At 47.0% G+C, this 26313-nt stretch overlaps 1 non-coding gene across 1 annotated transcript; it reads left to right on the forward strand.

Moving 5' to 3' along the window:
- Positions 1–6063: 6063 nt before the first annotated feature.
- On the forward strand, positions 6064–6170 carry LOC115838065. Its single transcript, XR_004033122.1, has one exon. It is a non-coding gene; the product is annotated as a U6 spliceosomal RNA (small nuclear RNA).
- The last annotated feature ends 20143 nt before the right edge of the window (positions 6171–26313 follow it).

Below are 26313 nucleotides of genomic sequence, written 5' to 3' on the forward strand. Positions count from 1 at the left end.
TTTTATTTTTTTGTAGAGACGGAGTCTCACTATGTTGCCCAGGCTGGCCTCAGCTCCTGGGTTCAAGCGATCCACCCGCCTCTGCCTCCCACAGTGCTGGGATTACAGGCAGGAGCCACCGTGGACCAGGCTCTTCAACTATTAAGGGACAGAGGAGGAGTGGACAGATAAGCAAAAACCATTGTGGGCAGTCACGCAAGGGGAGGAGACTATTATCATCCCCATTCTAACCTTTAAGTTATGGTTCGCCTGAAAATTGAGGAAGAAGAAATGTCTGAAGGATTTGCTGAAAAGCTCTTTGCCTGGCACTTAATAAATTCTCTTAATGGCTGTCCTGTGACTGGCCAGGACACGTATTTGGAACTTTGGGAAACAAGTCAGTGTAGTGATAGGAATAAAAGGCATCTCATGGGCCCCTGCAGAGTGGATATTGAGGAAATGAGGACCACAGTGACAAATGGCAAGGAATCAAGATGGCTGGAGGCAGCCATGAATAGCAACAGAAAAGATGAAGGAGCATTAAAGTGTGCAGGTGTTTGCCGGTCGTGGTGGCTCACGCCTGTAATCCCAGCACTTTGGGAGGCCGAAGTGGGCAGATCACAAGGGCAGGAGTTCAAGACCAGCCTGGCCAACACGGTGAAACCCCGTCTCTACTAAAAATACAAAAAATTCGCTGGGCATGGTGGTAGGCGCCTGCAATCCCAGCTACTTGGGAGGCTGAGACAGGAGAATTACTTGAACCTGGGAGGCAGAGGTTGCAGTGAGCCAAGATCATGCCCGGGTGACAGTGTGAGACTCCATCTAAAAAAAAAAAAGTGCAGGTGTTGTTTCTAAAGGTACATGTAGGCTGGGCTTGGTGGCTCATGCCTGTAATCCCAACACTTCGAGAGGCCAAAGTGGGAGGACTCCTTGAGCCTAGAAGTTCGAGACCAGCCTGGGCAACACAGTGAGACCCCATCTTAATTAATAAATAAAAAATTATTTTAAAATTAAAAATAGATAAATAAAATAAAGGTACATATACACTCTCATTTCATCTTTTTTTTTTTTTTTTTTTTTTGAGATGGAGTCTAACTCTGTCACCCAGGCTGGAGTGCAGTGGTGCGATCTTGGCTCACTGCAACTCCCGCCTCCTAGGTTAAAGTGATTATTGTGCCTCAGCCTCCCGAGTAGCTGGGATTACAGGCACGCACCACCATGCCTGGCTAATTTTTATATTTTTTGGTAGAGACAGAGTTTCACTATGTTGGCCAGGCTGGTTTCAAACTCTTGACCTCAAGTGATCCGCCCACCTCGGCCTCCCAAAGTGCTGGGATTACAGGCATGAGCCACCACACCCGGCCTCTCATTTCATCTTAAGGTGATGGGCACATATCAGTTTGCTTGTGACTTTCCCAGTTTTAGTCCTGAGAGTCCCAAGAAACCTTCCAGTCCCTTGTATACCCTATTTTATCTTCATCAAAACATATGGATTTAGGGACTGTTATCATCCTCAATTTATAGATTGGAAATAAAGGCACAGAGACATTAAATAGCTTGGCCAGCATCACACAGATCAGTGGCAGAGCTGTGTGGTATTGAAACCCAAGCAGTTGGGTTCCATAGTCCTTACCCTTTTATATTGCCTGTTTTATGGTCAAATGAATTTCAATTATTGGTTTAAAACTTTCTTCCTTCACAAAATACATCATTTTATTTGGGACCAGAAAGCATGCCTGTGTCTTTTCCTCCTGCCCAGAGATAATCCTACAGGTAAAAAGTCAATTAAGAGTCAGGTTGCAATGCTTGTTGGCTTCCAGGAGCCTTCTAGAAACATGATATCCTCCTGGGGATCTGTCCCGCAGCCCCAGCGTCTGATCCAAATTCCTCATGGGAATTTTTAAGGAGGAGGAAGAGTGGTTAACCATGGAGAAGAGTTTCCAAAATGAAAATAAACCAATAAACAACGTGACTTGTTAACGGAGATCCAGTGACTTCACCTTTTTAAGTTCAACACGAAGGCGGGGAGAATGAAATCATTTATAGAACTCTTATCTCCCCCAGGAGATATTTAAGAAGTGAACATATTTTCTGAAATTTAAAGGAATGCCAAGTTTATGTAAAATTATACCAATGATGACAGAAGCTTGAGAACAACAACAAAGCCGGCCAGAGTTGATGCCCACGCTTTCAGGCTGAGAAACACAGAAGAGGACAAGAACAGGGCAGCATGAACGTCATGAAAGTGGGGTGATGGGGAGCAAGGCAGGGAGGCTCTCTGAGCTGGGAGAGCTTGGACAGGGGACCTCACCTTTCTGGCTCTCTAAAATTAGATGCAGGACAAGGCACCTCACCTTTCTGGCTCTCTAAAATTAGATGCAGGACAAGGCACAGTGGCTCACACCTGGAATCCCAGCACTCTGGGAAGTCAAGGTGGAAGGATCACTTGAGCCCAGGAGTTTGAGACCAGCCTAGGCCACATAGTGAGACCTCATCTCTGCAAAATTAGCCAGGTGTGATAACACACACCTGTATTCCGAGCTCTTCGGGAAGCTGAGGTGGGAAGATTACTTGAGCTCGGGAGGTCGAGGCTGCAGTGAGCTGTGATCATGCCACTGCACTCCAGCCTGGGTGGAGAGCCTGCCTCAAAAATAAATAAACAAAAAGTAAAATAAAATGAGACATTGAGAGTAGCTACTCCAGAGAGTTGTACTAAGAATTCTACCAAGCTGAGTGTGATGGCTCACACCTGGAATCCCAGCACTTTGGGAAGCTGAGGAGAGAGGATTGCTTGAGTTCAGGAGTTTGAGACCAGCCTGGGCAACATGGCGAAATCCCATCCCTACAAAAAATACAAAAATTAGCCAGGCGTGGTGTTGCATGACTGTAGTCCCAGCTAATTGGGGGGCTAAGGAAGGAGGATCACTTAAGCCTGGAAGGTTGAGGCTACAGTGAGCTATGTTTGTGACACTGCACTCCAGCCTGGGCAACACAATGAGACCCTGTCTCAAACAACAACAACAACAACAAACACACACACAGGAAAAAAAGAAAAAATGGAATTCCACTAGCGCTGGGCGTGCTGGTTCATGTGTGTAATCTCAATACTTTGAGTGGCTGGTGTGGGAGGATTGCTTGAGCCCAGAATTTTGAGGCTGCAGTGAGCTGTGTTTGTGCCACTGTAGTCCAGCCTGGGTGACAGAGCAAGACCCTGTTTCTTTCTTTCTTTTTTTTCTGAGACAGAGTTTTGCTCTTGTCGCCCAGGCTGGAGTGTAACGGCACAATCTCTGCTCACTGCAACCTCTGCCTCCCAGGTTCAAGCGATTCTCCTGCCTCAGCCTCTCGAGTAGCTGGGATCACAGGCACCTGCTACCACTCCCAGCTAATTTTTATATTTTTAGTAGAGATGGGGTTTCACCATGTTGGCCAGGCTAGTCTCAAACTCCTGACCTCAACTGATCCACCCACTTCGGCCTCCCAAAGTGCTGAGATTACAGGCATGAGCCACCATGCCCAGCCGACCCTGTTTCTTAAAAGAAAAAAAGAAAAGAAAGCATCCCACCAGCTAATAAAGATCTTACTTAACACTGTTTCTGGCACATGGCACGTGCTGAATAAATGGTATCTGTCACTGGTCCAGACTTCTTTGGGTTTCTATTTTGGCTTGTGATTAGACAGAGCTCCAAGCTTGTGTTCATCAAAGGCTCACTGTGTCAGGCCCAAGCTAAGGGTTCTACACACATTTTGCTATTTAATCCTCACATTAATTCAGATACTATTATTATTATGATCCTATTTGCAGACATGAAATTGCTACTTTAGAGGGGAGAATAAATAGGTTTGCCTAAAAGATTTACGCCAAGAGGAAGTGGAGTAGCCTGGGATGAGGACTGAGGGCTGCTCTGACATTGCTTTCCACTGCACAACTTTGCAGGAAAAAAAAAATGCAATTTTCGTACTTCCGGGTGCCTTTTTTTTTTTTTTTTTTTTTTAGATAGAATCTCACTGTGTCACCCAGGCTGGAGTGCAGTGGTGCGATCTCAGCTCACTGCAACCTCCTCCTCCTGGGTTCAAGCGATTCTCCTGCCTCAGCCTCCTAAGTAGCTGGGATTACAGGTGCGTGCCACCTTGCCCGGCTAACTTTTGTATTTTTACTAGAGACGGGGTTTCACCATGTTGACCAGGCTGGTCTCAAACTCCTGACCTCAGGTGATCCGCCTGCCTCAGCCTCCTAAAGTGCTGGGATTACAGGCGTGAGCCACAGCACCTGGCCCCAGGTGCCTTTAAGTTTAAAGGGACCTACTTGTTTCTGGAAAGTGCCAGTGGGAATTTCCAAAACGGAGCAAAGTGTGCCTGGAACTTTTCTTGAGTGGGGCGTCTTTGCTCCTGTTTAGAGGCAGAAACTTTAGGTGGAAGGTGTTTCCTGCACAGTTGAAGCACTTCAAGGTAGACTTGAGGAACTTGTGCCCTAGGGCTAAATCCTGCTCACTCCTCAGTTTCATCATCCCAGGGTAAGTGTGTTCAAAAGCCTCCACTTCAAACAGTAGTCCTTGACTGGATGTGGTGGCTCACACCTGTAATCCCAATACTTTGGGAGGCTGAGGAAAGAGTTCAAGACCAGCCTGGGCAACACAGCGACACCCTGTCTCTACAAAAAATACAAAAATTAGCCAGGTGTGGTGGCGTTCGACTGTAGTCCCAGCTACTCAGGAGGCTGAGATGGGAGGATTGCTTGAGCCAGGAAGGTTGAGGCTGCAATGAGCCACGACCACACCACTGTACTCCAGTGAGACCCTGTCTCAAAACAAAACCCCAAAACCAGCAGTCCTTAAAATAGGATATTTGTGCATATGGGCTGTGGTTCCTGTTACTTGGTGAAAATGGTAAGGAGAATGTTTATCTTAGTCTACTAACCTAGTTTGAGTTTTAAAATCACGAGCAGTAAATATTGCTTGTTATTTATATGTGGCTCTTTGTGGTATTTTTTTCTTTGTTGATCAGTTTTATGACTTGGAGGAGAAAGGTCTCCCGCCTCCATCTTTAAAATCAGAAGGGTGCAGGTTTAGTGATGTGCATATCAAGTCTGGTGATGAACTTGACGTCCTAAGCTCTCACCCTTTGAATGGCTCTAAATGAGAAACCTGGATTCTGGGCATTTTTCTTCATGTGGCTGATTCTCTCACACTCATACAGTCATTCCTTCAGTGATGTATTCGTTCATACACCAAACATGGAGCACCTGCCACAGCTTATTTTTTCTTTAAATTCTTCTTTATTTAAACTTAAATAGAGACGGGGTTTTGCTATGTTGTCCAGGCTGGTCTCGAACTCCTGGGCTCAAGCGATCTGCCGTCTCGGCCTCCCAAAGTGCTGGGATTCCAGGTGTAAGCACCACTCCTGGCTACTTTCCTCAGTTTAGACAACTCTTCTCTCTCCGGCAGCCCAGTGCCTCTCAGAGTGCTAAAGTGCTGGTTTTTTAAATTGTCCAACTGTGGCAGGTGGATACTGCTGTAAAATATAATAAAAATAAATTACCAGAAAAATAAAATTTTAAAACCTCAAAGGCATACAAAGTACAAATTTTAATTTTTTAGTTTAAGATTCAACAGAGGCTGGGCACAGTGGCTCACACCTGTTAATCCCAGCACTTTGGGAGGCCAGGGTGGGCGGATCACGAAGTCAGGAGATCGAGACCATCCTGGCTAACATGGTGAAACCCCATCTCTACTAAAAATACAAAAAATTAGCCAGGCGTGGTGGCAGGCGCCTGTAGTCCCAGCTACTTGGGAGGCTGAGGCAGGAGAATGGTGTGAACCCGAGAGGCGGAGCTTGCAGTGAGCCAAGATAGCGCCACTGCACTCCAGCCTGGGCAACAGAGCAAGACTCCATCTCAAAAAAAAAAAAAAAAAGAATCAACAGAGGACATTTTGAGTAGTATTGTACTTGAGGACACAATTACAATACAGTGTGGTAAATGTCCTCATATGTTTGAGACCTCAGACCATAGGAACATAAATAGTTTTGTGGGAACCCATAGGATTCAATTATCTATGTAGTAGAAAAAGCCTTAAAGATTAGATTCTGGTGCTTGGCTCAGCAGCACAGCTACTCAAATTGGAATGATACAGAGAAGATTAGCGTGGCCCCTGCACAGGGATGACACACAAATCTGTGAAGTGTTCCATAAAAAATAAATAAATAAAAATTTTTAAAATTAAAAATTAGAGTCCAGGGGCCTCAATGTATTTATTTGTCAGATAGTCTACTTCATAAAGTTATTGGGTGAAGGTGAAGCATCAAGCACTAGATATACCTGAATCTGAGGCATTTTAAGCAAATCTCTCATCAAGTTCCATTCATTGGTAGTTTAATAATTCAAACTTGCTGGGTGTGGTGGCTCATGCCTGTAACCCTAGCACTTTGGGAGGCTGAGTCAGGAGGATCGCATGAGCCCAGGAATTCAAGACCAACCTGGGTGACATAGGGAGACTCTGTTTCTACAAAAAATAAAAAATTAACCAGGTGTGATGAACGCCTGTAGTCCCAACTACTAGAGAGGCTGGGGTGGGAGGATTGCTTGAGTCTGGGAGGTTGAGGCTGCAATAAGCTGTGATTGCATCACTGCAGTCCAGCCTGGGCAACAGAGCAAGCCCTGTCTCAAAAAAAAAAAAATTATGTAAAGAACTCAAACTGCTTCCTCAAACTGACCCAGATAGACTTGCCTTGTAGAGCATACTACAGATGAAAATATGTTAAAATAATTTTTATCGTCTGGGTGTAGTGGCTCATACTTGTAATCCCAGCACTTTGGGAGGCTGAGCAGCATGGTGAAACCCAGTCTCTACAAAAAATACAAAAATTAGCTGGTTTGGTAGCGTGTACCTGTAGTCCCAGCCACTCAGGAGGCTGAGGTGGGAGGATCGCTTGAGCCTGGGAGGTAGAGACTGCAGTCAGTCATGAGCCGTGATCGTGCCATGACTTATGACAGAGCAAGACCTTGTCTCAAAAACAAAGTCATACCCAACACTTTGGGAGGCCAGAGTGGGAGGATCACCTGAGATCAGGAGTTCAAGACCAGCCTGGCCAACATGGTGAAATCCCATCTCTACTAAAAGTACAAAAATTAGCTGGGTGTGGTGGCACACACCTGTAATCCCAGCTACTGGGGAGGCTGAGGCAGGAGAATTGCTTGAACCCAGGAGGCGGAGGTTGCAGTGAGCTGACATTGCGCCACTGCACTCCAGCCTGGGCAACAGAGTGAGACTCCATCTCAAAAAACAAACAAACAAAGAAAAACAACAACAACCCAACAAAATAATAATAATAATGTTTTATTATAAAAGTAGAGCATTTCATAGGGGGAAAAGGAAAGTCTCTCCTTACATTTTATTATGCACATATAAATATAGCAATGGGCTTATGCCATGTATAATTTGTTTTTTGTTAATGAACCTGTCTTGTTACACTCAATCATACATCACTGGAGATGCTTTCATTTTGCCACCTATGTGCCTTCCTCATTCTTTTTAGTGGCTGTGTAGTTTCCCAGGGTATAGGTGTATCACAAGGCAGTCTTATGAGGGTGAACATTTAGGTCATTATTACTCATAAGTGTTGCAGTGAACATCCTGTGGTATATCCTATGCAATTATGTGTGTATTTATTTAGGATAGATTCCAAGAAGTGAGTGGGTGTGTCTTTTTTTTTTTTTTTCTGAGACAGGGTCTCACTCTGTCATCCAGGCTGGAGTGGTCATAGCTCACTGCAGCCTCTACTTCCTGGGCTCAAGTGATCCTCCCACCTCAGCATCCCAAGTAGCTGGGATAGGACTACAGGTATGTGCCACCACGCCTGGCTAACTGGTTGTGCCCTTTTTAAAATTTTGTATGCACTGCCAAAATCATCCTCCTGAAAGATAGTACCAATTGTGATCAGTTGTTAACGTTGGAAAGTTCGATATTGAACCTGCCCCCACTTCTGCAGGTCAAGAGGCTGAACAGGGGAAGAGCTTGATCAAGGTCACGTGGTGGGAGGGCCAGCCAAGAACACAGCCTCTGGACTCTATCCAGCAAGGTTCTGATGTTCCTGTCAACCTCTTAAAAGCCCCGTGGCTACTTACCTTGCCTGGTATGATGCCCTGCACAGAATCAGGTGGGAAGGCTTTCAATTCATGTCAAATACAAACCTCTGCCGGGCATGGTGGCTCACACCTGTAATCCCAGCACTTTGGGAGGCCGAGATGGGCGGATCACGAGGTCAGGAGATGGAGACCATCCTGGCTAACACAGTGAAACCCCGTCTCTACTAAAAATACAAAAAAAAATTTAGCTGGGCGTGGTGGCAAGCGCCTGTAGTCCCAGCTACTCGGGAGGCTGAGGCAGGAGAATGGCGTGAACCCGGGAGGCAGAGCTTGCAGTGAGCCGAGATCGCACCATTGCACTCCAGCCTGGGTGACTGAGCGAGACTCCGTCTCAAAAACAAAACAAAACAAAACAAAAAAAAACACCTCTGTCCTTGAGATTGTATCTTCAAGTCCCTTGTCAAATCATCCTACAGCTACAGCTAGGTAGAGGGAGTGAAGCACAAGCTTTGAAGGCAGCCGCCTTGAGTTCCGATCTCAGCTCTGCTCTGGCTGTGATTGGGGCAGCTGCCTCAGCTTCCCCAGGTTGGACACAGTAACCTCACCAAGCAACTGCAAGGATAAAATGAGAACAATGTGTGTGAAAGGCTCCTGGGACGTGTTTGTTTCCTTCTAGGTCCTTCTCGCCGTGGAGTCGAGGACGGGGATTTGTGGTTGAGGTTTCCAACAGAGGGCACTGTCTGCGCTGCAAGTGGGGAATCAGAGACAGAGAAAGGAGCGTTAGTAAGAAACTCCGAAGGAGCTGGTGTGTTCCTAGAATTTCGAATTAATTGAGGTCAGAGTCATTTTACTCATCACTGCTGCACAGTCTTTAGGGTGATATGGAAAGATAATGTTTCTGTGGGTTTGGAGGTTATTTAAGGTCAAGAAGTGGCCATGTACCAAAATTCCATGGACACTCCCTACGCTTTAATCCCTCTCTGAACTCTTTGTGTCCTAAGTATTATCATTTGTCTTCCACTGCCCTATCTCCCATGTAATCCATCTCTGTTAACGGCACCACTATCTCTCCAGTCATCCAGGACTCAAACTTTATTTTGAACCCTCTTTCTCCGTCACTCTCCATATCCATGTAGCTGCCTGATTCTAAACCTCTAACACAGGCAGGCGCAGTGGCACATGCCTGTAATCCTGGCACTTTGAGAGGCTGAGGCAGGAGGATAGTTTAAGACCAGCCTGGGCAACATGGTGAAACCCTGTCTCTACAAAAAATACAAAAATTAACCGGCATGGTGGTGGATGTCTGTAGTCCCAGCTACTTGGGAGGCTGAGGCAGGAGGATCTCTTGAGCCTGGGGGGTTGAGGCTGCAATGAGCTATGATCATGCCACTGCACACCAGCCTGGGCGATAGAGTGAGACCCTGTCTCAAAACAACAAAACAAAACAAAAAAACAACCTCTAACATGCTGGTCTTCCCCTGTTAGCATGTAACAGCATCCCCAGGTCAGATACTCATCACCTCCTGCCAGAACTAAAAGCCACATCCAGAGAGGTTGCAGGAGGCCTCTGCTGAGGGCTGCAGGGGCAGCAACCTGCCCTGCCCCCTCCCTTCCCCCTCCCTTAGCATAATACTCAGTTCTCTCCAAGGTCTCTAGGCTCTGGCCCCAATCCCCCACCTTTGGTTTCCATAATAATGACTGCCACTTGTGGAGAGTTGACTGTGCAAAGTTAAGGCCTTTGTAGGCAGGATGCCATTTAATTCTCACAACCGCCCTAGGAGATAGGAACTATTATTATCCTCTATTATGGATGAGGAAACTGAGAGCCAACAGGGTGTAGCAACTTAAGGTCACACAGCCAGGAAGTGATGACGTTAGGATTTAGAGCCCTGGGGTTTTACCTGGGTTTCCCAAACAGTGGTCCCAGCATCCCCCAGGGGTGTGTTAAGAGGGTCCCATGAAATGTCAAAAATAGCAGTGGCTTCTGTCTCAATGTTTACTTTATTTTATTTTTTTAGACAGGGTCTCACTCTGCTGCCCAGGGTAGAGTGCAGTTCTGTGATCATGGCTCACTGCAGCCTTGACCTCCTGCTCTCATGCCTCAGCCTCCAGACAGGCTGGGACTACAGGTTGTGTGCCACCACACCCAGCTAATTTTTTTTTTAAACAGAGTCTGGCTCTGTCGCCCCAGCTGCAGTGCATTGGCACCATCTCAGCTCACTGCAACCTCCGCCTACCAGATTAAAGTGATTCTCCTGCCTCAGCCTCCTGAGTAGCTGGGATACAGGCATGCACCACCATACCCGGCTAATTTTTGTATTTTTAGTAGAGACGGGGTTTCGTCATATTGGCCAGGCTGCTCTAGAGCTCCTTACCTCAAGTGATCCACCGCCTCGGCCTCCCAAAGGGCTGGGACTACAGGTGTGAGCCACCATGCCCAGCCATCAATTTCTACTTTCAAAAGATCAATAGAGTTATTATTTTAAAATTTTCCTTTAAAAACCTGGTGGCATGGGAGCTCCCGCATGCCCAGGGAAGGCAGATCAGGTGAGCATGAACATCACACAGCCACCTACCTGGTTTCTGTGAAACACCTTCAGCACCATGTGGGTGATACAGTGTTTTAAGAATCAAATGACTTTCCTTCTCAGACTTATGTTGCTTAATTTATACCGTAGTAGAACACTATTGCTGCAATCTGACAAGTAATGAGGAGCTTGAGAGGCCGAAAAATCAGCATTAGAAAAAAAACGGAACTCCCGACTCCCCATCCCAGAAAAAAAAAAAATGTGGAGGCCAGTCGCGGTGGCTCACACCTGTAATCCCAGCACTTTGGGAGATCGAGGTGGATGGATCCCTTGAGCCCAGGAGTTCGACACCAGCCTGGGCAACATGGTGAAACCCCAACTCTACCAAAAATACAAAAAATTGGCTGGGTGTAGTAGTGGCTCACCTGAGGTCAAGAGTTCAAGACCAGCCTGGCCAACGTGGTGAAACCCCATCTCTACTAAAAATACAAAAAATTAGCTGGGCGTGGTGACTCCCACCTGTAATCCCAGCTACTCAGGAGGCTGAGGCAAGAGAATTGCTCCAACCCAGGAGGCAGAGGTTGCAGTGAGCCAAGATCGCGCCACTGCACTCCAGCCTGGGCAACAGAGTGAGACTCCGTCTCAAAACACACACACACACACACACACACACCACACACACATTTTAAAACACAATATGCAAGGGTTCAAATTGTAGTAGACTTCAATAAAAGGTAGCTGTTAGGAGGATGGTCCTTTCACCAGAAAATATGCTCCATGAAGGTAGGGACTGTGTCTACTTTTACTGCTGGGTAAAATGTGTTCCTGGCACATAGGAGACTCAGGAATTATTTACTGAATGAATGAATGTTGATAATATAGTTTTCCCAAGGATGAGATGCAAGATGTAAATTTCTGTTTAGAGGCAGAAACTTTAGGTGGAAGGTGTTTCCTGCACACTTCTCTTTAGGAGAAACTAAGTGATGACCAAAATTTTTTTTTTTTTTTTTTTTTGAGACGGAGTCTCACTCTGTCGCCCAGGCTGGAGTGCAGTGGCTCAATCTCGGCTCACTGTAAGCTCCGCCTCCCGAGTTCACGCCATTCTCCTGCCTCAGCCTCTCCGAGTAGCTGGGACTACAGGCGCCCGCCACCACACCCGGCTAATTTTTTGTATTTTTAGTAGAGACGGGGTTTCACCGTGGTCTCGATCTCCTGACCTCGTGATTCGCCCGCCTCGGCCTCCCAGAGTGCTGGGATTACAAGCGTGAGCCACCGCGCCTGGCCCCAATATTTTATTTTATTTTATTTTTTTGAGATGGAGTTTCACTCTTGTCCAGGCTGGAGTGCAATGGCACGATCTTGGCTCACTGCAACCTCCACCTCCCGAGTTCAAGTGATTCTCCTGCCTCAGCTTCCCAAGTAGCTGGGACTACAGGCATGCGCCACCATGTCCGGCTAATTTTGTATTTTTAGTAGAGACAGGGTTTCACCATGTTGGTCAGGCTATTCTCAAACTCCTGACCTCAAACGATCCACCCACCTCGGCCTCCCAAAGTGTTGAGATCACAAGTGTGAGCCACCGTGCCCGGCCAATGACCAAGATTTTCTGCCTTTTATAATTGGTGGCACACTCTCTCCTAATTATTTCATATAATCCTTATAATCATCTTGTGCTATGGCTGGGTGAAGTGGTGTTCCCTCTTTATAGGGAGGTTCAGAGAGGTGAAATGCTCTGCTTAGGGTCCCACAGTAAATGACAGAGGGCAGGTCTTTTGGACCTAAATCCAGTTCTCTTTCCGCTCTCCTCCACTCTCAACACAACAAAGGAGGTCCAGAGATTGGTGACTAAACTGATCAAGTTCAGATGCCCCATCTGTGGAGTAGAGTTTTGTTTTTTTTTTAGAGACGGGGTCTCACTAGTTGCCCTGGCTGGAGTGCAGTGGCATGATCACGGCTCACTGCAACCTCAACTTCCCAGGCTTAAGCAATCCTCCCACCTCAACTTGCAAGATAGTTTGGACTATAGGCACATGCCACCATGCCTGGCTAATTTTTAAATTTTTTTGTAGAGATAGTATCTTGCTATGTTGCCCAGGCTGGTCTTCAACTCTTGTATTCAAACGATCCTCCCACATCAGCCTCCCAAAGTGCTGGGATTACAAGCATGAGCCATAGTGCCCAGCCAAGGAGTGAAGTTGTGATTGGCCCCCACTTCTAAATGCTGAGGACCTCCTGGTCCAAGCACCTCTTCTCTTCTTTGACTTCTTTCCCAGGTGATCTCATCCAGGTCATGGCTTTCAATACCACCTATGTGCTGGTGGCCTTCACACTGATATTTCTGTCCCCAACCTCTCCCCTGAACTCCATTCATGCATATATAGTTGCCTACTCGGCCCTTCCATTATTTCTATCTAGTAGGCATCTCACACTTAACATGGTCCACACTGAACTCCCCACCTCCCTCTTCATCAAGAAGCAGATCACAGCTCCATCTTTGCAGTTGTATCTTGCAGATGACTACCATTAGAATTATCCCCAGGCTGGGTGTGGTGGCTCATACCCGTAATCCCAACACTTTGGAAGGAGGATCACTTGAGCTCAAGAGTTTGAGAACAGCCTGGGTAGAATATGGAGGCCCTATCTCAAAATCAATCAATCAATCAATCAGGCCTGGCGTGGCAGCTCATGCCTATAATCCTAGCACTTTGGGAGGCCGAGGCAGGCGGATCACTTGAGGTCAGGAGTTCGAAACCGGCCTGGCCAACATGGTGAAACCCCGTCTCTACTGAAAATATAAAAAATTAGCTGGGCATGGTGGTGGGTGCCTGTAATCCCAGCTACCCAGGCAGGATAATCGCTTGAACCTGGGAAGCAGAGGTTGCAGTGAGCCGAGGTCACGCCATTGCACTCCAGCTTGGGCAATAAGAGCGAAACTCCGTCTCAAAAAAAAAAAATAAATAAATAAAATAAAATAAATAAAAATAAGTAAATAAATCATAAAAATAATAAAGGAATTATCCCTGACTCCTTCACTTCTCTCACCCCCCAACATCCAGTCCTGTTGGCTTGACCTCCAAAATGTATCCAGAATCCAACTATTTCTCACCACGTCCCCATCTTCTACCCTGTTCCAAGCCACCACCATCTCTCGCTTGGACTATTGTAGTAGCCTCTTCTCTGGTCTCTCCGCATCTACCCTCCCCTCTCCAGTTGATTCTGCACGACAAGCCAGAAAGGATTCTGGTAAAAGCTGTCGGATGGTGTCCCTCATCTGGTCAAAGCTTTTTGAAAGCTTCTTATTGCATTCAGAGTCAATGCTAAATTTACAATAGCCTTCCATCTCCTGTGATCTTTCCTCCTTTTTGCAGTCTAGCTCCCACACCCTTTCCCTCCTTCAGGTCCTTCGAAGTTGCCTCTGCCACTCCCTCAAGCCCCCAGCTCTCTGCTTCAGGTCAGATTCTGGACATATTTACTTGCTTTGTCTGTCTTCCCCGCTAGAACCTGAGTTCCCTGAAGGCCTCCGTGAAAGACATACACTTAGTTTTTTTCCTGCTTTATTTCCAGTATCTAAAACAGTTTTGGTTGGGCTCAGTGGCTCACTCCTATAATCCCAGCACTTTGGGATGCCGAGGTGGGAGCATTGCTTGAGCCCAGGATTTCAAGACCAGCCTGAACAACTTAGAGGGACTCGGTCTCTGCAAAAAATATAAAAATTAACCACGCATGGTGGCATGCATCTGTAGTCCCAGCTACCCTGGAAGCTGAGGCAGGAGGATTGCTTAAGCCCAGGAGGTTGAGACTGCAGTGAACCAAGGTTGTGTCACTGCTCTTCAGCCTGGGTGACACGGCGAGCCCGTTTCAAAACAAAAACAAAATAGTTCTGGCATGTAGTCTGCACTTATGAGTGAATGGAGTGATCAGTCAAAATCCATATGGTTCTAAGAGGCCGAGACTACCTTGGCCCAGACCCAAGGCAGCACCACACAACTTTACCTTTATCTGGCGAAGAGGGAACCAACAAATGGCACTGGTGGTGTCAGCCACAAAAATCACACAGATTCCATGTTAAGGTTTGGTTAGGATGCAGAGTAGGCTGGGCACCGTGGTTCATGGCTCTAATCCCAGCACTTTGGGAGGCTGAGACGAGAGGATCACTTCAGCCCAGGAGGTCCAGGCTGCAGAAAGCCATATTCGAGCCACTTCATCCAGCCTGGGCAACAGAACAAGACCCTGTCTCAAAAAAACAAAAACAAAAACAAAACAACAACAACAACAACAAAAAACACAACAATCTCTCCTGGACATTTGGATTCACTGGGTCTGGGATGGGGCCCTTAAATCAGCCTTTTTATTTATTATTTTTTAAATTTATTTATTTATTTATTTGTCTATTTTTGAGACACAGTCTCACTCTGTCACCCAGGCTGGAGGGCAGTGGCTAGTTCTTGGCTCACTGCAACCTCCACCTCCCGGGTTCAAGCAATTCCCTGCCTTAGCCTCCCGAGAGTAGCTGGGATCACATGCGAGCGCCACCATACCTGGCTAATTTTTTACTTTTGTATTTTTAGTAAAGACAGGGTTTCACCATGTTGGCCAGGCTGGTCTTGAACTCCTGACCTCAAGTGATCTGCCTGCCTCAGCCTCCCAAAGTGCTGGGATTACAGGTGTGAACCGCCACCCCTGGCCTATTATTTATTTTTATTTTTTGAGACAAAGGTCTCACTCTATTCCTACTAGAGTGCAGTGATGCAAACATGGCTTACTGCAGCCTCCACCTCCTGGGCTCAAGCAATCCTGTCGCCTCAGCCTCTTAAGTAGCTAGGACCACAAGTGTGTGCCACCACGCCCAGCTAATTTTTAAATATTTTGTAGACACGTGGGGCAGGGGGTCTCACCATGTTGCCCAGGCAGGTCTTGAACTCCTGAGCTCAAGTGATCCACCTGCCTCGGCCTCCCGACGTGTTAGGATTGCAGGCGTAAGCCAACTGCACCCGGCCAGGACTTTTTCCATGGCTGTTAAAATCACAAGGTAAAAATTCAAATATTTTTTAAAAACGTATTATATAAAAAGGATTATATCTCAACAGCTGGAATCCAAACAGAATGAAACAAAAATTCAACGAATATATATTTGTTTTTGATGCTTATTGCTCAGAGCAAAGTAAGGGAGGTTAAGCAGCAGAAAGAACCCACATCTCGTATTTAATATTAAGCAGCTGTCATCACCCCAATTGATATATTGTTCACAGATTATGGTTTCTCTGGCACCTAAAATATACACACTCTCCATCCCTACATATAAGTGTCAAGAGTCCTTAATCATCTCCTGTGTAGAGCAGATTACATTTCCCAAACAATGAACACAATTTCTCCCTCAAGAAAATGTATTGAAAGATGAGAGAGATTGGAATGTGTAATACAAAACAGAGATTCAGAGAAGAGTGTTTTCTAGTTCAAGAGGAAGAATGACTTTATTGACTGTAAAAATAAGGTCTGCATGCCACAAGTTGGCCTGAACTCACCTGTGTACCTATTTTTCAAACAGACCTGAGATTAAAAACTGGCCAGCAGCCAGGTACAGTGGCTCATGTTTGTAATCTCAGCACTTCAGGAGGCTAAGGCTGGAGGATCTCTTGATCCCAGGAGTTTGAGACCATCCTGGGTGACAGAGCGAGACTTCATCTCAAAAAAAAAAAAAAAAAAAAGAAAAAAATTTTTTTTTGTAGAGATGGAATCTCGCTCTGTCACCCAGGTTGGAGTACAGTGGTGGAATCTCCATCTGCCTCCTGGGTTGAAGCAATTCTCCTGCCTCAGCCTCTTGAGTAGCTGGGACTACAGGCGCATGCCATCAGGCCTGGCTAATTTTTGTATTTTTGGTAGAGACAGGGTTTCACCATGTTGTCCAGGCTGGTCTCAAACTCCTGACCTCAGGTGATCCACCTGTGTAGGCCTCCTAAAGTGGGGAGATTACAGCCATGAGCCACTGTGCCCAGCCCATCTTTACAAAAAAAATTTTTTGGCCGGGCGCAGTGGCTCACGCTTGTAATCCCAGCACTTTGGGAGGCCGAGGCGGGCGGATCACAAGGTCAGAAGATCGAGACCACGGTGAAACCCTGTCTCTACTAAAAATACAAAAAAAATTAGCCGGGCATGGTGGCGGGCGCCTGTAGTCCCAGCTACTTGGAGAGGCTGAGGCAGGAGAATGGCGTGAACCCGGGAGGCAGAGCTTGCAGTGAACCGAGATTGTGCCACCGCACTCCAGCCTGGGTGACAGAGCCAGACTCCGTGTCAAAAAAAAAAAAAAAAAAAAAAAAAAAATTTTTTAAACATTAGCTGGTGTGGTGGCGCACGCCTGTAATCCCTCTCCTCGTGAGGCTGACGTGAGAAGATCACGTGAGCCTGGGGGGGTTGAGGCTGCAGTGAGTTATGATTACACCACTGTACTCCAGCATGGCCAAAAGAGCAAAACTGTGTCTCTTTTGTTTTTGAGACAGAGCCTTGCTCTGTTGCCCAGCCTAGAGTGCAGTGGTGCAATCTTGGCTCACTGCAACCTCTGCCTCCTGGGTTCAAGCGATTCTCTTGTCTCAGCCTCCTGAGTAGCTGGTATTACAGGCACTCACCACCACACCCGGGAAATTTTTGTATTTTTGTAGAGACAGGGTCTCGCCATGTTGGCCAGGCTGGTCTCGAACTCCTGACCTCAAGTGATCCACCCGCCTCGAGGAGAATAAATGGAAAGTGCTGGGATTACAGGCATGAGCCACTGCGCCCAGCCAACCCTGTCTCTTAAAATGAACAAATAAACAAAACTGGCGAGCCCCTTCATAGTTGTGTAACCTTAGGTATGTCACCTGGACTCCTTTGAATCGTGGCTCCTATTAAGAGATGCTATTGTCTCACAAAGAGGTTGTGAAAAATGGAAGGATATGCTTTTTGGTTAGTTTTGTTACCATAATTGTTGTTTCTCATCTTACCTGGCCAAACAATCCCAGCAAACCTGGGCACTTCCTAGCCCCCATATGTTTGCTGGTGCAACTCATTCTTCCTAGGCTGCCCTTCGAATTTTTGTACGCCCTATGCTGACCTGCAAAGTTCTGCTTAAATGCCACCTCTTCCAAATGCCTTCTTGGATGCCAAAAGTCAGAAGTAATTTCTCCCAGCTCTTATCTTATCAACCCTCTATGTGATTGTGCCTCTGTTACAGGAGTTAGTGCAAACTGCTCCCAACGCGATGCTGCCAACATTCCTGCGAACAGCACCGCCTCCACCAGCTGCTCAAGCCCCAGGCTGGGCTTGTTCCAAATGCCTCACCCTTCATCACCTTTTTTTTTTTTCTGAGGTGGAGTCTCGCTCTGTCGCCCAGGCTGGAGTGCAGTGGCATGATCTCGGCTCACTGCAAGCTCCGCCTCCCAGGTTCACGCCATTCTCCTGCCTCAGCCTCCTGAGTTAGCTGAGGTTACAGGCATGTGCCACCATATCTGGCTAATTTTTATATTTTTAGTAGAGACGGGGTTTCACTGTGTTAGCCAGGATGGTCTCGATCTCCTGACCTCGTGATCCGCCCTCCTCGGCCTCCCAAAGTGCTGGGATTATATAGGCTTGAGCCACTGCGCCCGGCCCCCTTCATCACCTTTTAAAGCTGTCTGTTTTTGCCCATCTCCAGTTCATCCTCCACAGTGATCCTTCTAATACGCAAACCTGTATTGCCACTGTGATGCCTAAAGCCCTCAATGGCTCTAGATTAGCCTAGGTGTGCCCTCCTTATCTCTGCAGCTTCATCTTTGTTTTTTGACATATTCATGTGCCATAAAATTCACCCCTTTAAATTGTACAGTTCAGTGATACCTCTTTTTTGTTTTCCTTTTTTTCTTTTTTTAAATTTTTTAAATTTACAGATGTACTTTTTGGTTTCGTATGTGGTTTTTTTTTTTTTTTTTGAGACGGAGTCTCGCTCTGTCGCCCAGGCTGGAGTGCAGTGGCACGATCTCCACTCACTGCAAGCTCTGCCTCCCAGGTTCATGCCATTTCCTGCCTCAGCTTCCCAAGTAGCTGGGACTACAGGCGCCTGCCACCTTGTCTGGCTAATTTTCTTGTATTTTTAGTAGAGACGGGGTTTCACAGTGTTAGCCAGGATGGTCTCAATCTCCTGACCTCGTGATCCGCCTGCCTCAGCCTCCCAAAGTGCTGGGATTACAGGCGTGAGCTGTTTGTTTTAAGAGAGGATTTTGCTTTATTGCCTAGGCTGGGGTATAGTGGCTTAATAATGGCTCACTGCAGCCTTAACCTCCTAGACTCAAGTGATCCTCCCACTTCAGCCTCCCGAGTAGGTGGGATTATAGGTGTATGCCACCACACTCAGCTAATTTTTAAATTTTTTTTTGTAGAGATGGGGTCTTACTCTGTTGCCCAGGCTGGTTTCGAATTCCTGGTTTCAAGGGATCCTCCCACCTCAGCCTCCCAAAGTGCTGGGATTAAAGGCATGAACCACCATGCCCAGCTTCGGATGTGGTTTTTAGATTCACAGAGTCCTACAACTATCATCACTATTTAATTCCAGAACATTTTCATAACCTACAAAAGATGCCCCAGACCCACTGGCTGTCATTCCCCGCTACCCCCAGCCCTAGTCCCCGGCAGCCATCCATCTACATTCTGCCTCTCTAGATTTGCCTATTCTGGACATTTCATATAATTGAAGTCTTACAAGAGGTGACCTTTTGTGTCTGGCTTCTGTTCTTACCAAAATGTTTTCAAGATTAATCCCCATTCATTGTAGCATGTATTAGTATTTCATACTTTTTTTTTGTTGTTCGTTTGAGACAGAGTCTCGTTCCCTCACCCAGCCTGGAGTGCAATGGCATGATCTCGGCTCACTGCAACCTCCGCCTCCCAGGTTCAAGTGATTCTTCTGCCTCAGCCTTCTGAGTAGCTGGAATTACAGGCACCTGCCATCACGCCCAGCTCATTTTTGTACTTTTGTAGAGACAGGGTTTCACCATGTTGGCCAGGCTGGTCTCAAACTCCTGACCTCAGGTGATCCACCCACCTCAGCCTCCCAAAGTGCGGAGATTATAGGTATGAGCCACCGTGCCCAGCCAGTAGTTCATACTTTGATGGCTGAATCATATTCCATTGTACGGATGGACCATATTTTGTTTATTCATTCTCTAGTTGATGAAGATTTTGGTTGTTTCCACTTTTTGGCTATTATGAATATGCTGCTATGAACATTTGTGTTCAAGTTTTTATGTGAACATATATTTTCATTTCTCTGGGGTATATACCTAGGAGTGGAATTGCTGGTTCAAATTGTATTCTATGGGCCAGGCGCAGTGGTTTATGCCTGTAATCCCAGCACTTTGGGAGACTGAGGGGGGTGGATCACCTGAAGTCAGGAGTTTGAGACCAGCCTGGCCAACATGGCAAAACCCCATCTCTATTAAAACAAAATACAAAAATTAGCTGGACGTGGTGGCAGATGCCTGTAATCCTGCTACTCAGGAGGCTGAGGCAGGAGAATCACTTGAACCCAGGAGGCAGAGGTTGTAATGAGTGGAGATTGTCACTGCACTCCAGCCTGGGCGACACAGCAAGACTCCATCTCAAAAAAAAAGATTGTATTCTATGTTTAAACTTTTGAAAATCTGGAGGCTATTTTTCATGGTGGCTGCATGGTTTTGCATCCCCACCAGCAGTGCATGAGGTCTCTGATTTCCCCACATCCTCCTCTGATATCATCTCCTGGCCCTCTGAGCTCTAACTCCATACCTCTTGTTAGTTCTTAATGTCAGCCTGGTTCATCTTCTCACACAGCCAAAGGAGGTGCTTGAAGATGCCTGTGGTTTCAGCCTTACCAGACCTAGTGCCTCCTTGTCTACCCTGAAATGAAATTCATAAATAATATAACCTACCTACCCAGATCATGAAAACATCTATGTGTAATTCTCAAACTATAAAATCGAGGAGAATAAATGGAAAGTCACTTATAATCAAATCATATGTACTTTAATGCTGGAAGTTCTAATGAAGTATCCAGGTGCTTGAACTCACAGGTGGAAACACTTTGCAGGTGACAGCGACTATTGCAGAAAGATCCAGGTGTGGGGCATTGCGGCTGAGTGGCGTTGCTGCCAGGGCTGTTACTCCAGAGCAGTGAACAGTGCTTGGTAAATTCCTGAGCGAAGTTAAGCACAGGCCTCTCTCAATTTACATGGTTACTGCATTCCAGGAAAATTTAGTGTTTGTTAAAACTATGCAAAAAAGTGCTCTGTATTTATATGTAAAATGGAGCCAGGTTCTAGATTCACCTAACTCCTTCTGGTAAGAACCACCTGTGCAGGTTCTTCCCCTCAGCCTCAAACATTCTTCCTTCCTCTTGCAATGGGTCACTTCACCAGCTCTTTCAGCTCACATCTTTTTTTTTTTTTTAGACAGAGTCTCGCTCTGTTGCCCAGGCTGGAGTGCAGTGGCTCAATCTCAGCTCACTGCAACCTCCACCTCCCGAGTTCAAGTGATTCTCCTGCCTCAGCCTCCCAAGTAGCTTGGACCACAGGCATGCACCACCATGCCCGGCTAATTTTTGTATTTTTAGTAGAGATAGGGTTTCACCATGTTGGCCAGGCTGGTCTTGAACCCCTGGCCTCAGGTGATCCGCCTGCCTCGGCCTCCCAAAGTGCTGGGATTACAGGTGTGAGCCACTATGCCCAGCCGGGCTTCCACCTTCTAGTAGGCTAGCCCAGCTTCTTTCCCATTTGTGGTCTTGAAGTTCCAGTAAACAGGCCAGGCATGGTAGCTAATGCACTTTGGGAGGCAGAGGCAGGTGGATTGCTTGAGGCCATGAGTTCGAGGCTGTAGTGAGCCATGGTCATGCCACTGCACTCCAGCCTGGGCAACAGAGCAATACCCCATCTGAAAAAAAAAAAAAAAAAAAGAAAAAGAAAAGAAGAAATTCCAAAAAAAGTAAAAACAAAGGTGGAAGGTGCAAAGTGGAGGCCTGGTTCCAAAGTGGTGCACGGTCATTTCCACCTCATCTGTGTGTCAAAGCATGTCACAGTGCCAACCTGCTGCAGGTGGTTGGAGAGATAGGCTCACCTTTGATGAGAGAGGTAGCACTGGCACATGCACGGGTTCCAGGAGGCCTGTTTACTGGGACGCTGCTTGTAGTGATTCAGGCAGCAAGCTCCCTGGAATGTGCTCTTCTGCCTCTTGTCCTGAAACCTGAAGGGGACCTGTGGCTCTTTCTTACTGATGGAGGATCCTCTGGGAGCCTGAGCCTCCTCTCTGGTCTTGGCATCTCTTTGTCTGGGCCTGAAGATGGAGGTGAAGAAGGTGAAGAAGATTAGGGTTTGTTGTTGTTGTTGTTTGTTTGTTTGGGCTGGAGTCTTGCTCTGTTGCCCAGGCTGGAGTGCAGTGGCTCGATCCTGGCTCACTGAAGCCTCTGTCTCCTGGGTTCAAGTGATTCTCCTCCCTCAGCCTCTGAGTAGTTGGGACTGTAGGTGCACGTCACCATGCCCAGCTAATTTTTTGTATTTGTAGCAGAGATGGGGTTTCACCATGTTGCCCAGGCTGATGTTGAACTGAGCTCAGGCGATCCACCTGCCTTGGCCTCCCAAAGTGCTGGGATTACAGGTGTGAGTCACCGCGCCCGGCCCTTTTGGTTTTTTTTGAGACAGAGTCTCTCTCTGTTGGCCAGGCTGCAGTGCAGTGATGCAATGGCGGCTCACTGCAGCCTCGACCTTCTGGGCTCAAGCAACCCTCCTGCCTTAGCCTCTCAAATAGCTGGGACTACAGGCATGTGCCACCATGCCTGGCTAATTTTTAAATTTTTTGTAGAGATGGGGGTCTTGTTATGTTACCTGGGCTGGTCTCAAACTCCTGGCCTCAAGCAATCTCCTGCCTTGGCCTCCCCAAGTGCTAGGATTACGGGTGTGTGAGCCACTGCACTCAGGTGAATATGTTCTGTTCCAGATTTTGTTTTGGTCTTGTTTGGTTTCGTTTGGGAAGTGTGATCTCATTTTGCTTTGGTGGTTATGATATTTTATTTTAAGCATGATATTTTATTTTCTTGCCACTTGCCTTATTTCTCTTCCAACTCAACTGCAATGAAAAGTCAAGGCAATGGAGCAATCCAGCTACTTATTCTGTAGATTTTGCTGCAAAAGCACCTAAGAGGTGAGAACATGGATTCTAGAGCAAGACCCTTTGAGTTAGAATCCTGGCTCTGTCACTTATAAGCTGTGGGATCTTGGGAAAGTGCCTCAGTTTTCCTCCTGATCCTGGAGGAATCCCTGATCATGGGGATGCCATTGCTTGGGAGGGTGGTGAGGATAGAGTGAGGCAGTTGATACAAGCCACTAAGAGCAGTGGCTGGCCCCCCCGGGAAGCCCCCGAATGTTGGGTACCAGGACTATGCACAAAGTAGGCACCTCCACAGGGCAGCGGGGAAAACAGCCAGATCAGAGTGCTTGCGTAGAGGGCAGGCAGGCAGGGCACGGCCCCTGCTGCAGATGTTTCTCAGGGATGGAGGCGGTGGGTTGCGTGGGGGAATAAAGAGGATGGTTTAAATATTATAAAAAGCAGTTTGTCGGCTGGGCGCGGTGGCTCATGCCTGTAATCCCAGCACTTTGGGAGGTCAAGCTGGGCAGATCACTTGAGGTCAGGAGTTCCAGACCACCCTGACCAACATGGCGAAACATCTCTACTAAAAAAATACAAAAAAAAAAAAAAAGATTAGCCGGGTGTGGTGGTATGCACCTCTGTAATCCCAGCTACTCGGGAGGCTGAGACAGGAGAATTGTTTGAACCCAGGAGGCAGATGTTGCAGTGAGCTGAGATTGTGCCACTGCACTCCAGCCTGGGTGACAGAGTGAGACTCTGTCTCAAAAAAAAAAAGGCAGTTTGTAGTCTCTTAGTGCATTCATGAAAGAACAAAGCCAGCATATATGGTGACTCCTGCCCATAATTGGGTCTCATTCTAGCCCTATTACGAGGTATTTGTGCTTTCAATATAAATTATAAATCTAAACAGATGCCGAGTTTGTTTTCCCCCCAAAGCAGATTCCAACCAGCATGAAACCAGCCAACATAAATAAATTGTGTGCTTAAGTCCATTGTTTCCAGCAACATGTAAACTGTTGGGTTGCAGAAAGTCGCTTTGAAGGGGCGTCCCATTAGTGCTCCCAGCATGAGGGTTCAATTTAGGTGGTACATATTTGAACAGTGTGCTGGAAATTTGTGGCAAAGAAAGACACACGTGGGGTGGGGGCAGTGGGGCCAAGAGGCCCTTATCAAATCGTACAGGATGTATTTAGGGGCTGTTGTCATAAAAGCACACAATAAATAAAGTGGCAGCCTTGAACTCAAGAAGAATTGTAGAATTCCTCAGCTGGCGGAATCATTTAGGGAATGCGAAGATCGCTTTCAATGTTGTGTTTGTAAGGAAATGACAGTCACCAAGTGGAGAATGTCAGGTCCTCTGAGGAACCCTGTGGGCACTCATGTGCAGAAACTATTTACTTAACTGGAATTGGTTTCTGAAAAAATTTGACTTTGCAGAGTCCCAAAGGGAGTGTGGCGAGTGTCTGGGATTTTCTTTCGGGTCAGGACTTGGCCTTTGCTAATCTCTAAAACTGATAAGGCCCCCAGATTTCAGGGCAGATTCATTCCTCTGCTGAACCAAGGTTTACGGTCCTGGTTGAGGCCAGAGGGAGATCTTGTCATTCCAACGGCCTTGCCAGCTCCACAGAGCCGACTTCTATCGATAGATTAGTCACATGGGATCAAAGGGTCCTGAAATGAGGCTCAGGATGGATGAAGATGAGAGTAGTGGAGACGCCTAGTAGTGATAGATTAGGATATTTATCTCCAGAAAGACTCCAGCAATCTGACCATTCTCATCAGGGCAGATGGTAGATGGGGTTGCTCATGGGTGAGAATTTTTGTGCCATTATCCTTAGGCAAATGATGGATTTTACCAAGTAGAATAGGTTTGGAGACTCTTCCTTCTGTTAAGCACCATCCCCTAATCCTCTCCCCAAACTCAGGCTCTGTCTCTGCTGTTCATCCGAAGGATGCTTGGGCATTGGAAAGTAATGAGTCCAAAAGGGCTCAGCCAAGAGTGACGTTGCCTGGTTCCAGTCTGGCTTTTCCATGTGAACTAGACAAATGACTTAAAATCACGCAGTGTTTATCAAGCACCCCCTCCACTCTAGGCACAAGGATGCCGTGGTGCCCATGGCAGTCGTGACACAGAGTACGGTAGCCCTTGGTGACCAGGTTTGCAGGCATTCATGTTCAGACCACTGGGATTGGTGATTCTCCTCTCACTAGGGCTGGCTTAAATGCTCCCTCTGTGGTCTTCCTCTCAGGTGGAGGAGGATGAGAAAACAGGCAATATTGTGGGATGATGATGATGATGATGATAACAACACACATTTAATAGGAGCCAAGTATGTGTCAGGCAGTCTCAGTATTTTACATATAATGTTTCAGTGCTTCTCACATTTAACACGTACGTGAATCACTTAGAGATCCTGAGAAAATGCAGACGCTGGGCACAGTGGCTCATGCCTTTAATCCCAGCACTTTGGGAGGTCAAGGTGGGCAGGTCACCTGAGGTCAGGAGTTTGAGACCACCCTAACTAACATGGTGAAACCCTGTCTCTACTAAAAATACAAAAAAAATTAGCCAGGTGTGGTGGTGTGTGCCCATAATCCCAGCTACTCCTCGGGAGCTGAGACAGGAGAATTGCTTGAACCTGGGAGGCAGAGGGTTGCAGTAAGCTGAGATCGCACCATTGCATTTCAGCCTGGGCGACAGGGTGAGACTCCATCTCAAAAAAAAAAAAAAAAAAAAGGTAGAATCTGGTTCTGTTGTTCCAGGGTGGGGCCTGGGATACTGCACGAGCAACCTCCCACGGGATGCCCAATCTGCTGGTCTATATACACATCGAGCAGCCAAGTATTATTTCACCTAATGCTCATGGCAGCGCAATGCGGCACTGTTGTCATCCCCATTTTACAGATGAGGAAATGGAGGCCCAGAGAGGCCAAGTTACTTGCCCAAAGTCATGCAGCTCGGAAGCAGAGAAGCCAGGATGGAACTCCAGGGTTCATGTGCTCACCCAGTTCTGCCCTGATGGGGCAGCCAGGATGCTTGGTAGAGGAGCACTGTGCCCAGAATGGGGGCTTGGAGAAGGCTTTGGGAGATTGAGACTCCTTAGCTGGATTCCAGCAGGTTAAGAGTTAAGGTATTAACCAGGTGAAAGGCAAGGTGGATGGGACCTGGAGAGATCCAGGCTGGGGGAACTGCAGGACACAGGAGAGAGGCTGGCATCTTAAACGGACTGAGGTTGTTCCAGTGGATTTAGGGTCAGAGACCAAAAGGCTCTGCAGGACCCTTAGGCTGCCGGGCATGACCCTCCCCTGAGGGCCAGATCAGAGGCTTAGTCTAGAAAGACCAGGGAACCTTTCTGTTCTCTCATCCTTCAAGACCCTGTTAACATACTTTCCTGGGATACTCCCTTGGTCCCCAAAGGCAGAGGCCCATCCCCCTGCCTCTACTGCTCTGCCCCTGCACTAAGCATGTGGTTTTGTGGGTCCCTATTTTTTTTCTTTTTTTTGAGAAAGGGTCTCACTTTGTTGTCCAGGCTGGAGTGCAGTGGCGTGATCTCGGCTCACCACAATCTTCACCTCCTGGGTTCAAGAGATTCTCCCGCCCCAGCCTCC

The sequence above is a fragment of the Nomascus leucogenys genome, chromosome 13 (genome assembly GCF_006542625.1).
Source record: "Nomascus leucogenys isolate Asia chromosome 13, Asia_NLE_v1, whole genome shotgun sequence".
In the NCBI taxonomy this organism is placed as follows: domain Eukaryota; kingdom Metazoa; phylum Chordata; class Mammalia; order Primates; family Hylobatidae; genus Nomascus; species Nomascus leucogenys.